The following is a 16,911-nucleotide window of genomic DNA, read 5'->3' on the forward strand; positions in this document are numbered from 1 at the left end:
TTGTTTATTTAAGTCACGCTTAACAATTATCTCCGATTCCAAGGTAAGAAAAGCAATGTTATGTCCTATTCATTGGTCAAACCATATGCAAAATTGCACCAGAATTTGACACATTCACGACCCAATCTTTCCACTGCGAGAGGTCGCGATGACACCTAGTCTCTACAATTTGGTAAGCCTAACATTTGCGGAAAATAATAAAAATGAAAGCATAAATCTTAACAGCTAATAGCAACAAGTAATTAAATAACTAATGGAAATACCACTCGGCATATACAATAACCAACTCTCGAAATATACAAAGAACTTTTTCAAGACCTGGAACATCATAAGTCACAAGCTTCTACGAATTTGACTAATTGTTTATATATATCAGAACTAGAAGAAGCAAAGAAGAAACAACATAAAAGAGATAGAGGGGGACTCCGAGCTCTGCGGATGTGGGCAGATATACCTTGAAGTTTCCGGAGCAGCAACAAGTACACGACTAATAGCGGGGATGGTAAGAGGTACCTGGATCTTCACACGAAAACATGTACAGAAGAGTAGCATGAGTACACCACAATGATACCCAGTAAGTGCCAAACCTAACCTCGACCGAGTAATGACGAGGTCAAGTCAGGGCCTACTGATATATATAAATTAATTATGGCAAAGAAAATATTATAACGAAATAAAGACTGAAATTTAACAAAAAGGAAATCCACAGATAAGTAACAGTACAACACACAAGGATAAAATGGAGGATCTCCCGAGATACCGTCTCGTAGTCCCAAAAGTAAATGTACAGGGAGAGCTCCCGAGGTACCGCCTCATAGTCTAAAAAGTAAATGTGCAGGGGGATCTCTCGGGATACCATCCCGTATCCCCAAAGTAAATATGCAAGGGGATCTCCCGAGATACCGTCCCGTAGTCCCAAAGTAAATATGAAGCTCAAAACAATGGAAACAACAGTTACAACAAGAAATCCTACAATTTAGACTAAGTACAAGTTAAGGAAGAAACATGAATCCACTAAGCATGTTGCACAGAGTTCAGATAAGCATTTAAGACATATAGACATGCTATTCTAGGCTAAACAGGATAACTACACATGCTAGTATAACTCAATTAAGGTGAAACATGTTATTTTTCAGTAAAAATCGAATTTTACAACGAATAGCTCGTGTACGCACTCGTCACCTTGCATACATGGCACTCATATATCACAACCGTACCAAATCCTAAGAATAGTTCTCCCACTCAAGGTTAGGCAAGTCACTTACCTCGAACCAAGCTCAAAGCAATCCGTAAGAATGCCCTTTCCTCGATTACCTAACTCCGAATGGCCCAAATCTAGATAAACACAATTACATATCATAAATACAACTATAATAAGCTAATCTAACTAATGAAATCAAGATTTTAACAAGAAATTTGAAAATCGCCCTAAAATCCTCCCCGAGCCCCCATCTCGGAATCGGGTAAAAGTCACAAAATATGAACATCCATTTACTCACGAGTTCAACAATACAAGAATTACTCGAATCCGAACTCAAATCGCCTTTCAAAACTCAAAAATTTAGTCTAGGAAGTTTTTACCATTTTCCCCCAAATTTCCAACTCAAATCCCTAATTAGATGATGAAAATAGTAATTGAATCATGAAATATAGTCCAATTTGGGTTAGATTTACTTACCCCAACAATTTCCTTGAAGAACCTTCGAAAAATGGCCTCACACCGAGCTCACAAAGTCCCAAAATTGAAAATGGGATGAAACCCTCGAACTTGGCCCTTTTCTGCCCAACGATTTCGCATCTGCGAGCCTCCAGTCACACCTGTGGAAATTCCATTGCAGGTGCGGAAATGACTTAAGGTAACTGCGACCACTTCTGCGATCCAGTGGCCGCACCTTCATGTGCTCACTTACAGACAATGGTCCGCTTCTGCGGTCTTCCTTCGCGCATGCGGTTCCTCTAGCGCATCTGCGGGAATCGCAGATGCGGCATTCTCCTTGCACCTGCAACCCCTCACCAAACTTCCCAACTCCACTTCTGCGCTTCTTGATTCGCACATGCGTGTCCGCACCTGCGGCCAACCCCATCTCAGGTGCGATGACACCAGAAATTGAAAAACTTTAGCAGTTACACAAGTCCAAATTTCGATCCGTTAAGCATCTAAAACTCACCCGAGTCCCCCGGGACCTCAACCAAACATACCAACTAGTCCTAAAACACCATATAAACTTATCCGGACCCTCAAATCACATCAAACAACACTAAACAAATCACCCTTCAATTCAAACTTAATGAACTTGAAAATTCAAATTTCTACAACTGATGCCGAGCCTATCAAACCACGTCCGATTGACCTTAAATATTTCACACAAGTCATATTCAACATTACGGACCTATTCCAACTTCCAAAATTGGAATCCGACTCCGATCAAAAAGTCAACTTCTGGTCAAAATCTCCAAAAATTCGACTTTCGCCATTTCAAGCCTAAATCAGCTACATACCTCAAATTCACAATCCAGACACGCTTTTAAGTCCAAAATCACCCAACGGAGCTAACAGAACCGACAAAACTCCATTTTGGAGTCGTCTTCACATAGTTCAAACTATTGTCAAAATCCTAAAACTTAAGCTTCCATTTTAGGGACTAAATGTCCCAAATCACTCACAAACCACAACAACAACCTCCCGGCAAGTCACATAAGTAGACAAAGATATTGGGGAAACAGTAGATATAGGATCAGGGCTAATACTCTCAAAATGACCAGCTGGGTCGTTATATTCTCCCCCTCTGTGCATAGCTGAAGTGGTGAAAAAATGAGGATAATAGTTGTGCATATCATGCTCGGTCTCCCAAGTTGCCTCATCGACTGGCTGCCCCTCCACCAAACCTTCATTGATGCAATGTTTTTTGACCTCAACTTTCGAACCTGCCTATCCAAAATAGCCACCGGCTCCTCAACATAAGATAAATCCTTGTCCAACTGGACCGAGCTGAAATCCAACACATAAGACGGATTGCCATGATTATTCCGGAGCATAAAAACATGAAATACCGGATGGACTCCTGCGAGGCTGGGAGGAAAGCTCATAAGCAACCTCCCCAACACGCCGCAACACCTCAAACAGGCCAATAAACCTTGGGCTCAGCTTTCCCTTCTTCCCAAACCTCATAACACCCTTCATGGGTGACATCCGGAGCAAGGCCCGCTCTCCAACCATGTATGAAACATCGTGAACCTTCCGGTCTGTATAATTCTTCTATCTAGACTGGGTTGTGTAAAGTCGGTCCTGAATCACCTTAGCCTTTTCTAAGTCATCCTAAACCAAGTATGTACCCAATAATCTAGCCTCGCCCGGCTCAAACCAACACACTGGAGACCGACACCGCCTACTATACAGAGCCTTATATGGTGCAATATGAATGATCGACTGATAACTATTGTTGTAGGCAAACTCCGCAAGTGGCAATAATTGATCCGAATCACCTCCAAAATCTATCACACACGCACAGAGCATATCCTCTAGTATCTAAATAGTGCACTTAGACTGTCCGTCTGTATGAGGATGAAATGTTGTGCTCAGCTCCACTTGAGTACCCAACTCATGTTGTATGGCCCTCCAAAACCGTGATGTGAACTGCGTACCCCAGTCAGAGATGATGTATACTGGCACGCCATGAAGCCTGACAATCTCGAGGATATAAACTCGAGCCAGCTGCTCGGAAGAATAAGTACACTACAAGAATGAAATGAGCTGACTTGGTCAGCTTATCCACAATCACTCAAACTGTATTAGACATTCGCTAAGCCTGTGGAAGCCCAACAACAAAATCCATAGTGATCTGCTACCATTTCCACTCCGGAATCTCTAACTTCTGAAGCAACCTACTTGGCCCTTGATGCTCATACTTCACCTGCTGGAAATTTAGGCACTAAGCTACATATTCTACTATGTCCTTCTTCATTCTCCTCCACCAATAATGCTGCCTCAAGTCCTGATACATCTTTGCGACACCCGGATGAATGAAGTACGTCAAATTGTGAGCCTCTTGGAGAATTAACTCATGCAACCCATCTACATTGGGCACACATAGCCTACCCTGCATCCTCAATGCACCATTATCTCCAATAGTGACCTCCTTAGCATGGCCATGATGAATAGTGTCCTTAAGGACAAGCAAATGAGGGTCATCATATTGGCGCTCCCTAATACGATTATAAAGAGAAGATTGGGAGACCACACAAGCTAACATTCGACTAGGCTCAGAAATATCCAATCTAACAAACTGGTTGGTCAAGGCCTGAACATCCAACGCCAATGGCCTCTCTGATAAAGGTAAATATGCTAAGCTTCCCAAACTCTCTACCCAACAACTCAAGGCATCATCTAGTATATTAGCCTACCTGGGATGGTGTAGGGTAGTGATATCATAATCCTTAATCAGCTCCAACTACCTCCGCTGATGCAAGTTAAGATCCTTCTATTGAACAGATGCTGTAAACTCCAATTAAAAATCGGTGTAGATATCACAAGGGATATCGTACAAATAGTGCCGCCAAATCTTCAAGGCATGAACAATAGCTGCTTACTCAAGGTTGTGGATAGGATAGTTCTTTTCATGCACCTTCAACTGTCTGGATGCGTAGGCAATCACCCTACAGTCCTGCATCAACACTGCGCCGAGACCAACCCGTGACGTACCACAATATACAGTATAACCCAAACCTGAAGGTACTACCAATACTAGGGCTATAGTCAAAGTTGTCTTGAGCTTCTGAAAGCTCTCATCACACTCCTCTGTCCACCTAAACGGAGCACCCTTCTGGGTCAGCCTGATCATAGGTGCTGCAATAGATGAGAAACCCTCTACAAATCGACAGTAATATGCCTCCAACCCAAGAAAACTCCGGATCTCCATAACTGAGGACGGTCTGAGCCAACTCTGCACTGTTTCCACCTTCTTCGGATCCAACTCTACACTGTTAACTCAAGGTAAAGAATATTTTATTTGGGCTTCACTATAAATCCAACATATTATTAGTGTTTGCACATAGTTATCACAGTAGAAAGCATATCTGAATGTCAATCATCTCAAAATACCAAATATATAGGGTATAATATGTTCGTATTAAATACTCCCATCATAAAGCAACACGTGGAGCCAAAGGTAGATGGAAAATGAGACAAATAGCAGTCAAGTCTGAGGACAACAATCTCGTTTGTTCCCGAAGGGAATATTGCTCATAAAGACAAAATAAATGCCTTCCGCCCGGTAACATTTAATGGAGAATATTCTATGGCATTAAATACATAGTCCATTGCAGAGAATATGACATTCATAGCCTATTGTTACACCTTCTTCAATGACCCTCATAATTGATATTTAAGAGGGCTTGATCATAGGACCTTGTTCCCTAGGAATAACTATAAATAGTGAGTTTAACAACCATTATGAGGGGACGGATTTTCTGAGAAGCTTATACTATATACTGTTCAAAGTTCAATAATACCATACCTTCTTGCTTATTAATATTGTGATTACTGCCTCTGGAAGCTTTGCCCCTGAAACTAGGATTTCTGTTGTCTTATCTTGATTTTAATGTTAAGTCTTACATCCCTATTTAATTTATTTATCATTTTGGGGATCAAGTCGATTCACTTGTCTATAAACCATATATGGATTTAACTATATTGTTTTATGGGTAAATAATTTGGTGCCCACCGAGGGGCTTAGACAGTTATGTAGTTGAGTTGATCCTTGGATCTATTATTAACTTGTTTGATTCTCTGTTCTTAGCAAAAATCATAAAAATGGCAGATAACTATGTTAACATCGCACACAATGTTGAGGCCCTAGGAAATCAGCCTCAGCATGAAGAATCCATCAGTTATATCCACAACAAGGGTGACGAGGCCATACCGATCTATGGCGGGCGATATCCACGACATGTTCGAGAGACAACTCCTAATGATGCCGAAGAAGAGCACGTCGTTGATACAATCAGGATCCTAAGGGAGCAACAAAAAGCCATTATGGGCCACAACTTTTACCTGATATGGTCAGGATCAAATCCACAGGGAGCTAGAAGTGGGAATTGGATTCCTGTCTAAAATAGAGATGCGTAGTGCTCTTAATTACTCTTCCAATCATCTTTTGGTTGGATAGTACTTCTAATATTTATGCTAATGATAAACTAAATTAAACTACGAATGATTGCCTGTAGGGTTTTCTAATTAGTTAAAGAGGCACTAGGGAAGTGACTTTCTCCTAGGTGAATACTTGACGATATCTAAAGCCTAAGGCAAAGACGTCATGTTGGGGATTGTGATATAGACAATGCACGAAATTACTCACTCTATACCTCTCGGTAGCTTGAGTGACTTTGCCCTAATTGATTTTCTCAAGACCAATTGAGTGTCAAAGTTGTGCAAGCAATATAGGCTCAAGTCGGGTATTACTATCTCTAGGTTTAATACTTTAATTAGGGCTATCAATCTCTTGATTACACCCTAATTCCTTGTTGGACTGATTTTCCTAGACTCAAGCTCTCTTTCTCAAGAAGAGCCCAAGTCAAATAAGCACAAATTAGTGTTTGCAACCACTAATTCAATATGGAAAACACAAATCAGTCCAAATATCAACTACCCATAAACATCTAAGCCTTAAATCAAAAGACCCATGAAATACCCACACTGGGGTTGAGTCACAACCCTATCTAATAAGTCTAGCTACTCATAATAATGAAAGAAAACTGATAAATAGATGAAGAATAATCCATAAGATTTAATTACAAGCTAATAATTGAAGATTCAATGATAAACCCACTATAAAATTACTCAAAATAGTCAATAGCCACCGTTCACGTGCTCAGCTGAAAGTTAGATTACAAAAGATACCCTAAAAATGTAAAAATAAAGTATTTATACTAGGCCGAGTTTTCTGGACAAAAATACCCCTGACAAGGTAGTGCGGTTCGCATAAAATGCACCTTGGACCGCAATGAGGCTTCTTTGTTTAATTGATCATTCTCTGAATCTGGCCACCGCGGGCCGCATAAAATGCACCGCGGCTGCAGTGGCTTCAAATGCGGCCCGCACAAAAAGGACCGCGGACCGTATTGGCCTTAATCTCCAAACTCCCAACTCTCTAAACCCCCATCTTTGCGGACCGCACAAAATGGGTTGTGTCACACCTCCTTTTTACCTACACCCCCATAAGAGAGTATATAAGGGAGTTTTTTCCAACTTAAAATGACAATCGAAACGAGATTATTTTATTAAAAATTCAGAGTCTCCACTTGGAATAATTTATGGTGTCCCAAGTCACCGGTTCAAATTCCGAATCGAGGAAAGATTGACTCTATTTCACAGTCCGCGAACACAGAAATCCAGGTAAGGAACTTTGTTAACCCGGGAGAAGGTGTTAGGCATTCCCGAGTTTCGTGGTTCTAGCACGGTCGCTCAACTGTTATAAATGACCTATTATCTGATTTTAGTATATTTTAAACCTATGTGCATTTTTACTTTAAACCGCTTTTAAACATTTTTAAAAGAAAGATTTACAACATCATTTAAAATATGTCTTGAACCACGTCACATAAATGCACCCGCAGTCCGCGACACATTTTATCTAACATTGTTGAAATTTGGATTTGGGTCACATAAATACGCACCCGAGTTTAGGAAGGTAAAATATTAAAATAACGCGCCTAAAGCAACTCCGCGCTTTCAAGTTTGCGAGGGCCATGAAAATTCAACTAAATGGCGCGCCTCGATTCTAATTTCAAAGAATTATACTCAACTAAAGCAAACTACGGATGTTCATAACTATTTTGATGTCTACATTATAAGAGATGGCTAGCCTATACGTCAATTGGGAATGGGCTAGCATTAATATTAAAAGTGAATCGACTTTTATCTAAGCCCAAATCTACTCAATAGGCTTGAAAGAACAGAATCTTGAAAGTGAACCAAGCATACACCTAGGCCCACTTAAAATACTTTTGCACAACGATAGTCTAAACTCAAAGCAGAAGCTTCAACTTGTGAGAATTAAGCTAACACTCATTTGACCTTATGATAAATATGAAAATTATCACAGAAAGTTTAAGCCATACAAGAATCAGGTTAAACACGACAAAACTTGTCAAACAAGGCCCAACAGAAGTATTAAGAAAATAACTAATTAGAACATGTGAAGTGATTTCAACCAAAATAATGAATTAAGAATTCAAACACTTACATGCAATCTAAAAGAAGATCGACTTTTACAATCGCAACAATTCTCAAATCATCAAGTAAACAAGAGCCTTGAACAGGGAAACCAAATGACTTGCCGGAACCTCAATGATGACCTCGGATCTGCTAATGGAAAACTGGTCAACTCGACCTAGACCAGACCGGAGAGGCTCAACGACGACCTCAAACAGACCTCAAATCAGAAGCTTCAAACAGATCTCACCAGATTCAACTCGACTGAGCTTGGACGATGGTTTTGGACGTCACATGGGATGTTTTATGTTGGATTTCGATCTTTGGCTATTGTTTGGTGGTTTGCCGGATTTCTCACCGGATCCATCACCTTCCGACGCAGCAGTAATGGTCTGAAATCGCTTGACAGAGGAGCTTTATTTGGGTGGTGGATGGCTGGTCTAGATTTGAAATAGAGAGGGTGCAAATGGGTTGAAGAAGGAGAAAGGTTGTTGGTTTGGTTTTTGTCCAGCTGATGAAGAATGACTGCTTCTCTAGCATTGGAGATGGATCGTTTGGGATGGTGTGGTGTGAAGGAGACGATTCGAGGGGGGGTCATTTGTGAAAAGCTGCGCAACTTTTTCAGTCCTTTTTCAGAGTGTATTTTGCTCCTTCAGATTTTTTGGGCGTCTATTTTGTGTATCCCCCTGTGTATTGCAGCTCCTTAGGCTCTTATAGGTCTAGAGTCTAGGTTTACATTTTGTGTATTTTGCCAATTAGTCTCTAGGTATTTTTGTGTTAAGTCCTTAGGGTCTTTTTATTTATTTTTTGTTTCAAAAAAGAGTCTAGAAGGGTCCCTAGGGTTGGCTTAATATGTATTGGGTATTTGGCCAAGAATTGAGCTTTAAAACTCTTAAAATTGTGGTCTAACACCTTAATTGACTCCTTTTAAAATAAGATAGAAATACTACACAATGCCAAAGCTAATCCTAATTAATTAAACTAAACATGAAACTATTTTTGTGTTTTCGAAATTATATAAAGATAAAAATAAGGTATTATTTTTGTATTTTTTTAATTTATGAAAAATACATAAACTAAAATATTTTTTTGTAATTTTCATTTTTCTTGTAATAAAATAAAGTAAAATAGTAAGAATTAGTTGAAATAGCTATATTATGCCTAAATTAAATATTTACATGCTAAAATATAAAATTTTTGGGGAGGGTCAAAAATCACATGTCTATAGCTGCCCCTCTTTGACTGAAACGAGAAGAGTTTTCATACAAAGAACGACTAGACAGGTTTTTTGACCCGACCCTTTTTTGGGAGAGACTAAAACTGAGAAAAGGGGAATGTGACCGAGCCCTGGTATCTGAGCTGCCTACATATCCTTGGCTATAAAGAAATCAGGCCACGTGTAGTTCAGAGGTGAGTGAGATGATTGAGTATGCCGAGATGGAGAGCCGGTCGAGATGTCGTTCCGCCGAGGTTCCGGTCCGCGGTCTTGTTATTACATCAAAAATCAAAAGATGAAAAAAACTAGCTTAGCCTGTCAACTATGAGTTACAAGATTCCTATCTATAAGTCTTCTGAAGCTTGATCTTGAGCCTTGAATGGTTTTTCATGCAGACTTTGGATTTGAACCTTGACACTTGCTAGTTGTAGGTGCTAGCTTGTTCTTCTTCAGATTTTCGGATCAAGACCGGACATGTAGTGCTTGTGACCTCAACCATGTCTTGAGAAGCTCATATCTTTCATCCACTTCTGCATTTGGATTAACTTCTTGCCTTTCTCTTTTTTTCTTTATTGTGACTAACTTCTATTGATCAGCTCGGACTGTTAACTCGCATTCTTGCCGCGAGATTCTTTTGTTGCTGACTTGAATTGTAATCTGAGATGCTTTCCCTTTTCTTCAGGTGGACGCCTGATTATTTAACTTGAATTATAATCTGAGATGCTTTCCTTTTCTCCAGGTGGACGCCTGATTACTGACACTTAAATTGTTTCCCTTCCCTAAAACTGGTGTTGTTCTCCCTTGCTCTCCAGGTGATCGCCTGATTGCCAAAATTCTATCTGTATTCCCCTACTTTCGAAGTGGGCGCCTGATTTCCAAGACTTTGACTGTATTCCCGTGCTCTTCAGGTGGGCGCCTGATTGCTGAACTTGAACTGTATTCCCGTGCTCTTTAGGTGGGCGCCTGATTGCTAAACTTGAATTGTATTCCCGTTCTCTCCAGGTGGGCGCCTGATTGCTGAACTTGAACTGTATTCCCGTGCTCTCTAGGTGGGCGCCTGATTGCTGAACTTTAACTGTATTCCCGTGCTCTCCAGGTGGGCGCCTCATTGCTGAACTTGAATTGTATTCCCGTGCTCTCTAGGTGGGCGACTGATTTTTGAACTTGAACTGTATTCCCGTGCTCTTCAGGTGGGCGCCTAATTGCTGAACTTGAATTGTATTCCCGTGCTCTCTAGGTGGGCACCTGATTGCTGAACTTGAATTGTATTCCCGTGCTCTCCAAGTGGGTGCCTGATTGCTGAATTTGAACTGTATTCTCGTGCTCTCCAGGTGGGCGCCTGATTTCTGAACATTGTATTCCCATGCTCTCCAGGTGGGCGCCTGATTACTGAACTTGAATTGTATTCCCGTGGTCTCTAGGTGGGCGCGTGATTGCTGAACTTGAATTGTATTCCCGTGGTCTCCAGGTGGGCTCCTGATTTCAACAAAATAGACAAAACAAAGAAAATTTTCTGCCCCAGTTTGGTAGCTGGGCACATCTGTGAGTATTAAACTGAACCATGTTACCAAATATTACTAAGAATTTGAAAGCTAGATCCCATTATCTAGGAGGGTCCTGAATACTCCTAGTTAAATGACCGTTTTAAAAGCTGAATTATGTTTTCTAAAGGTATGACTTCCACTAAATCTTGTTATCTAAGAAGGTCTTACAACTACATCCCATTATCCATGAGGGTCCTGAAAATCAAAACTCAAGTCTTATCTTAAGAGTGACAACTTTTACGACTGTATTACACTTCCCTGCGACAGAATTCTTATGGCTGAATTATACTTCCCTAAGACAGATCTTATGCTAAATCTTGTTATCTAATGGAAATCTTAAACCTAGGTCCCATTATCTAGGAGGGTCCTGAAAACTCCTAATTGAATCCTGTCTCAAGCGTGCAAACTTTAAAGACAACTTATATTCTTTTGGGGCACACTTATGCTAGATCTTGCTATTCATGACTATTTTGAATTTTAAACTAGATCCCATTTTCCAGGAGGGTCCTGAGAATTTATGGTCAAATCTGTCTGGTGCTTGCTTTTCCTTACGGAGGGTTTCTCCGAAGCAAACAAAATTTTCTGTCCCTGTTTCACATCAAAGAAAAATCTTGTCAGTTTAAAAATATGGTGGTTGGTTTGTGTCCTTGACTTTGAGGGCGATTGATCCTTCACTTCCCATGATAACTTTGATTTCCACTCGAAGACCTTGCTTGTTTATTGACTAACCACTTTCTCTATCGCCCTTATCACGAAAAATACCTCTTTTCCATTCAGACCCAATATCCTGCATCTGTTGCATTGCTCATGAACTGATATTTACCAAACCTTTGAGTCTCACATGAATCTCAAAGCACGACAATTGTCACCCACTCATTGTGTATGCTATTCCTACTTGACTTAAACCCCTGCCCTGGCCTTGAGGTCGATTGCTCCCTCACTTGCCATGATAACTTTGATTTCTGCTCGGAAGACCTTGCTTGTTACTGGTTAACCACTTTCTTTGTCAATCTTATCACAAAAAATACCTTTGATCCGTTGACCTAACACCCTCCATCTGTTGCATTGTTCATGAATTGATATATACCAAACCATTGTATTTCATATGGATCCTAAAGCATGTTGATTGTTACCAACTCAGTGCGCTTACTATTCTTTCCTGACTTATGCCACTTTAATGTGCTAGCCAGATCTCGTTTTATGCAATTGGAAAGCTGGTGGCAAATTTTGGAGTCATTTCTCACTTGTTCTGACCAAACAGACTCAGGATGAGGAAGTAAACAAGGCAACAGGAACAGAGTAAAGGACAATGGAAATAGATGATTTCTGACAAGAAAACTATAAAGTAGAAACCTATCAGATGTGGATACAAACTCTAATGACCATGGCAAGCACTTGTGGACTATTCTGTCAAACAAGCCTGATGTTCAACTCTTGTTGTACCTTTAAACCGTGAAACTGGGCTTCAATGCTCCGATTATCCAATCTGATTCACAATCCTTCTTCGACTTGTAGTGCCCGAAGGGTTTTCACCATCAAGTCTCTCTCATTTTGTTCCTTTTCTCAACTTACCGTCACCTCAAGGTGCCCGTGAAGGTTTTCACCAATAAGATTCTCTCATTTTTTATTTCTCTCAGCTTTCATCGCCTTACGATGCTCGTGAAGGTTTTCACCAATAAGACTCTCTCATTTTTTATTTTCCTTGTTTGGACCGGAGTGTTGCCCCTGATATGATTCACCTTTACTCACTTGACTTGGCATCTCTTGAAGACTGATCGGAAGGTCTTTATTTAGATCGTAATGTGGGCTTTTGGATAGGGTTAGAAAGAAAGGGTATCAAAAGGCTCAAAACAATTCAAATGGGTTCAAGATTACAACTTTCGGAATCAAATTTCCTACAACAATCACAACTTCTGCCCCAGTTTCTTCGCTTGGGGACTTTTGAATTTTTACTTTGATGGGACCGAACCGTGAGGCTGCCTACGTATCCTTAAAAGGAATCAGGTCGAACGTAGTTCATGTCATAGAAATTACTTTGTTTGTTGTGATTTTTCTTTTCTTTTTCTTTCTCTTCTTTTCTTCTTTTTGTTTTTCTTTTTGTTGTTTTTCCCTTTTTTTCCTTCTCTTTTTCCTTTTTCTTTTTATTATTTTCTTTCTCTCTTCATTATTTTCTTTCTCTTTTCATTCTTTTCTTTCTCTTTTTCTCTTTATCTTTTACTTACATTTTGCACTTGCGTTTCTGAATTTTACTATTGATTCCAAAAGAGGGGTATGAAAAAGAAATAAATAAGGCTCAAAAAGGGTAACAAAGGATAAAGTGTTTAGATAGCAGAACAAAATGCCTTCGTCATTCCAATCTTCAAAACATGCCAAGTACAAACAAACACAACTTAACCAAAGAAATCATACATAATATCTTTTGACCGCATCAGAATTGATAGCAATTTCTACATATTTGCCTTCTACATTTGTCAAATACAAAGCACCATTGGACAACACTCTCACTCTCATTACCACGAACGACTCCTATCAATTTGGGCAAACTTGCCTTTAGCTTCAACCCAATGTGGCATGATGCATTTCAATAGGGTTTCTTTATGTTCTACCTGCCCCAGTTTCACACAACTTGGGCTTGAAGTGATCTCAACATGCCTTTACTTATTTCCCTCAGATGTCCCTATCATCTTCAAAATTGTTTTATTGCATCATGACTAAACTGACTTTTTAAGACCAAGCTGAGAATTACGCGTGCATGTCATGTCACTAGAGTCAACAGGAAAAGAACTATAAAAAGAAAAGAGAACAAAACAAAAATGACTAAAATAACAGAAAACAGAAAATTGCATCAGACAAATGGTGAAAGGGATTGAACAACAAAACAAACAAACTAAACTGGGGTCACAAACCTGGAACAAACCTAGATAACACTAACGAGCTACTATGACTAAGCAAACTAGGCAAAATAAAAGGATAGAAGGGTTTGAGTCACAAGACAATATCCGGGTTACAACCCTGAAAATAACCCGGACACCAGAAATGACAACAAAATAAACCGCCAAGACTCCTCTCCAGCTAGCCAAGAGATGGAGCGTCTTTCCAATTACCAAGCATGGCATCTTAGCCACTGAGTTCCACATCAATATTGTCAAGACCATTACCAACTTCAACATTATCAACTTTAGTCAACAAGTTCCCAAGAGGATTCGCATGCTCCCTGTCACTGTCATTGACCACAATTACCCCTTGTTGAATCATTCTTTATATTTCCCTTTTCAAAGAGCGACAATCTTCAATTCTATGCCCTTGGACATTAGAGTGGTACATGCATCGTACAGCAGGATCAAAGCCTTTTGCATATGGTTCTGGAGTATAGCCGAGGAGCGGCTCAATCAGGACAGAATGCTTTAACTTTTCAAACAAACTTGTGTAGGATTCTCCGATGGGGGTGAAATTATCTTTTTGCCTTTGTTTCCCTCCATGCCTCAGTTTTCTAGGATTGTTGGATGCTTGAAAATGCTGTAAAGTCACACGAGAATTTTAGGATACTGGTGCTCGCCCTAGGGAGTGACCTAGTGGTTGGACAGATGACCGGATGTTGTCGGCGGATAATACTGGGGAGGATTATGTGGAGTTTGGGGATGTTCATGGGTTCGGTATTGAGGTTGAAAGCGTTTAGCAAGAACGACCACTGGACCCTTTCGTTGGCGAAGGGAGTGACCTGGTGGTTAGACGGATAACCGGATGTTGTTCGACGGATAATGCTGGGGTGGATTATGCGAAGTTTGGGGATGTTCATGGGGTCGGTATTGAGACTAAAAGCATTTAGCAAGAACGACCACTGGACCCTGTCGTCGGTGGGGCTCAACAACATCTTTTCCATTAATGGGAGGACTATCCCAAGCAACTTGTTTATTCCATCTGAGCCAAAAATCCTTAAAACTTTCCTTGGGTTTCTTTTCCATCTGATATAGGGAGGAGCGGTATGGGACAATGTCTATATTGTACTGAAAGCATCACACAAAATCTTGAGCCATGTCGCCCAATGTATGCCACTTCACGACATCTTGAAGATTATGCCATTCCAAAGCTGCCCCAGTCAAGCTCTCACTGAAATACGCCATTAATAAATCATATTTCTCGCTAACACTTCTCATTTCACTGCAATAATCCCTCAGATGGGTTATCAGATCTCCACTCCCATCATACAAGTTAAACTTTGGCATTTTAAACCCCGCGGGCAGGCGAACGTCAGGGAACATACATAACTCTTTGTAAGATATGCTAACCTGGTCTCCCATCCCTTGTATGTTCTTTAAAGACTGTTCTATGCTTTTTAGCTTCCTGGATATCTTATCTCGCCATTCTTTTCCTGTAACCTTTTCATTTCCAGCATGAAGCTTATCCCGAGGGCTCTTCTTGTGTGAGTCAGGAACCTTATGGGCAACCTTTGAGGGATAATATTGGGCACCATGAGCTTTGAGTAGGTATTCATTATTGGGAATAGCGGATATGACATGAGGGCCATTTTGGGGAGAGGTAATTGGAGGAAGAGTGATTGAGATACTGGGGTGGTTGGGAAAGCTATGATAAGCGGGTGGATCTGGAGAGTATGGAGGATCATCTGGCATTGTGTCCGGAGTTTGGGTAAGGGCAGCATCTAGAAAGCTAGGTGGTGGTGGGGGTGCCTTCCCAGTCATCCAAGCCTGATACATGTCCGCCATGTGTTGTCTTAACATCTTTACCTCTTCAACCAACCCATTGTCCTGTTCAACCGACTACTTTCGGGCACCAGTATCAACCAACTCAGTTCTGTTGTTGTCTGCCATTGCCTTTTGACTTTGTGTTGTAGAGAAGAATTACCACTTTAAAAACCACAAAACAACCACCCTTCTGCTATGAATATAACAAAATGAAGCCATCACGTTAGCGTCAGGGCATTTAACATAAGATAATCTCACTTTATGTGCAATGCACCTAGCCACAATTATCGGTCCTAAAATGATTTCGAGGGTACAAAGGTTAGTTGGCATCATTCCAATTTGTTCATTTTAACCTCTCTTTTCTTTGTTTTTCTAGCACTTCTTAGCTCGCTCATTTTCCTTCCCCTTTTTCTTTCTGATTATCGCTCTTTTCTTCCTTCTCATTTCTCACATTCCATAATTTCACCATCTTTTTTCTTCTTTTTTTGTTTTTTCTCTTTTTCCTTTCTTTTTCTTTTTCTTTTCTTTTTCTTTTTCTATTAAAAAATATGATTCGATCGAACCCTATGTGGGTTGCCTACGTATCATGACGTCGCATGAATCAGGTCTTTGCGTAGTTTGGGAAGATCGAAAATAAAGTAAACAAACTAACGTTCTCTTTTCTTTTTCTTCTTTTCTTTTTCTTTTTCTTTTTACCTTAATGACTACTCTGATGAGAAAAGTGAAACAAAATAAGCAAATATTTTTTTTTGATTTTTCTAGATTGAATGTTCTATAACCTATTCTAAACTCAAGCCTAACGAGCATGTATTTTTTTGAAACAAATACTCTATGGGAAATTATTAAGGAAAAAACCCTAGAAGAGAAAAATATTTTTTGATTCTTTCTTTTAAAAAAAAAAGGAAATCTAAAGAATAGACCAAAGAAAAATATTTTGAATTTTCATTTGATATCTTGAAAAAAGATTTCGAATAAAAGAAATGGAAAAGATAAAATATTTTTGGATTTCAATTTTTGATTACCTAAAGACGAAACTCTAAAGATAAACAAAAGATAAAATGTATTTTTTTTCTTCTATATACAATGTCCTACAATTCTAGTGCAAATAAGAGAATATATATTTTGTTGTTTATATATATATTTCCCAAAGAAGAACCTCACAAGAAAATCTTTTGGATTTTGTGAATTTATTATTTTTTAAAAGAAAACTTCTAAAGAGGTATGAAAAGAAAATTCTTTTTT

The 16,911-nt window shown here is 39.7% G+C and overlaps 1 long non-coding RNA gene across 1 annotated transcript; it reads right to left on the reverse strand.

Annotated features, from left to right (window-relative positions):
• Positions 1-218: 218 nt before the first annotated feature.
• Positions 219-16,587, reverse strand: LOC142166218 (uncharacterized). Its single transcript, XR_012696412.1, has 2 exons — positions 8,241-16,587; positions 219-519 (listed from the first exon to the last, which is right to left on the reverse strand). It is a non-coding gene; the product is annotated as an uncharacterized LOC142166218 (long non-coding RNA).
• Positions 16,588-16,911: the final 324 nt, after the last annotated feature.

The sequence above is a fragment of the Nicotiana tabacum genome, chromosome 11, assembly GCF_000715075.1.
Source record: "Nicotiana tabacum cultivar K326 chromosome 11, ASM71507v2, whole genome shotgun sequence".
Classification (NCBI taxonomy): domain Eukaryota; kingdom Viridiplantae; phylum Streptophyta; class Magnoliopsida; order Solanales; family Solanaceae; genus Nicotiana; species Nicotiana tabacum.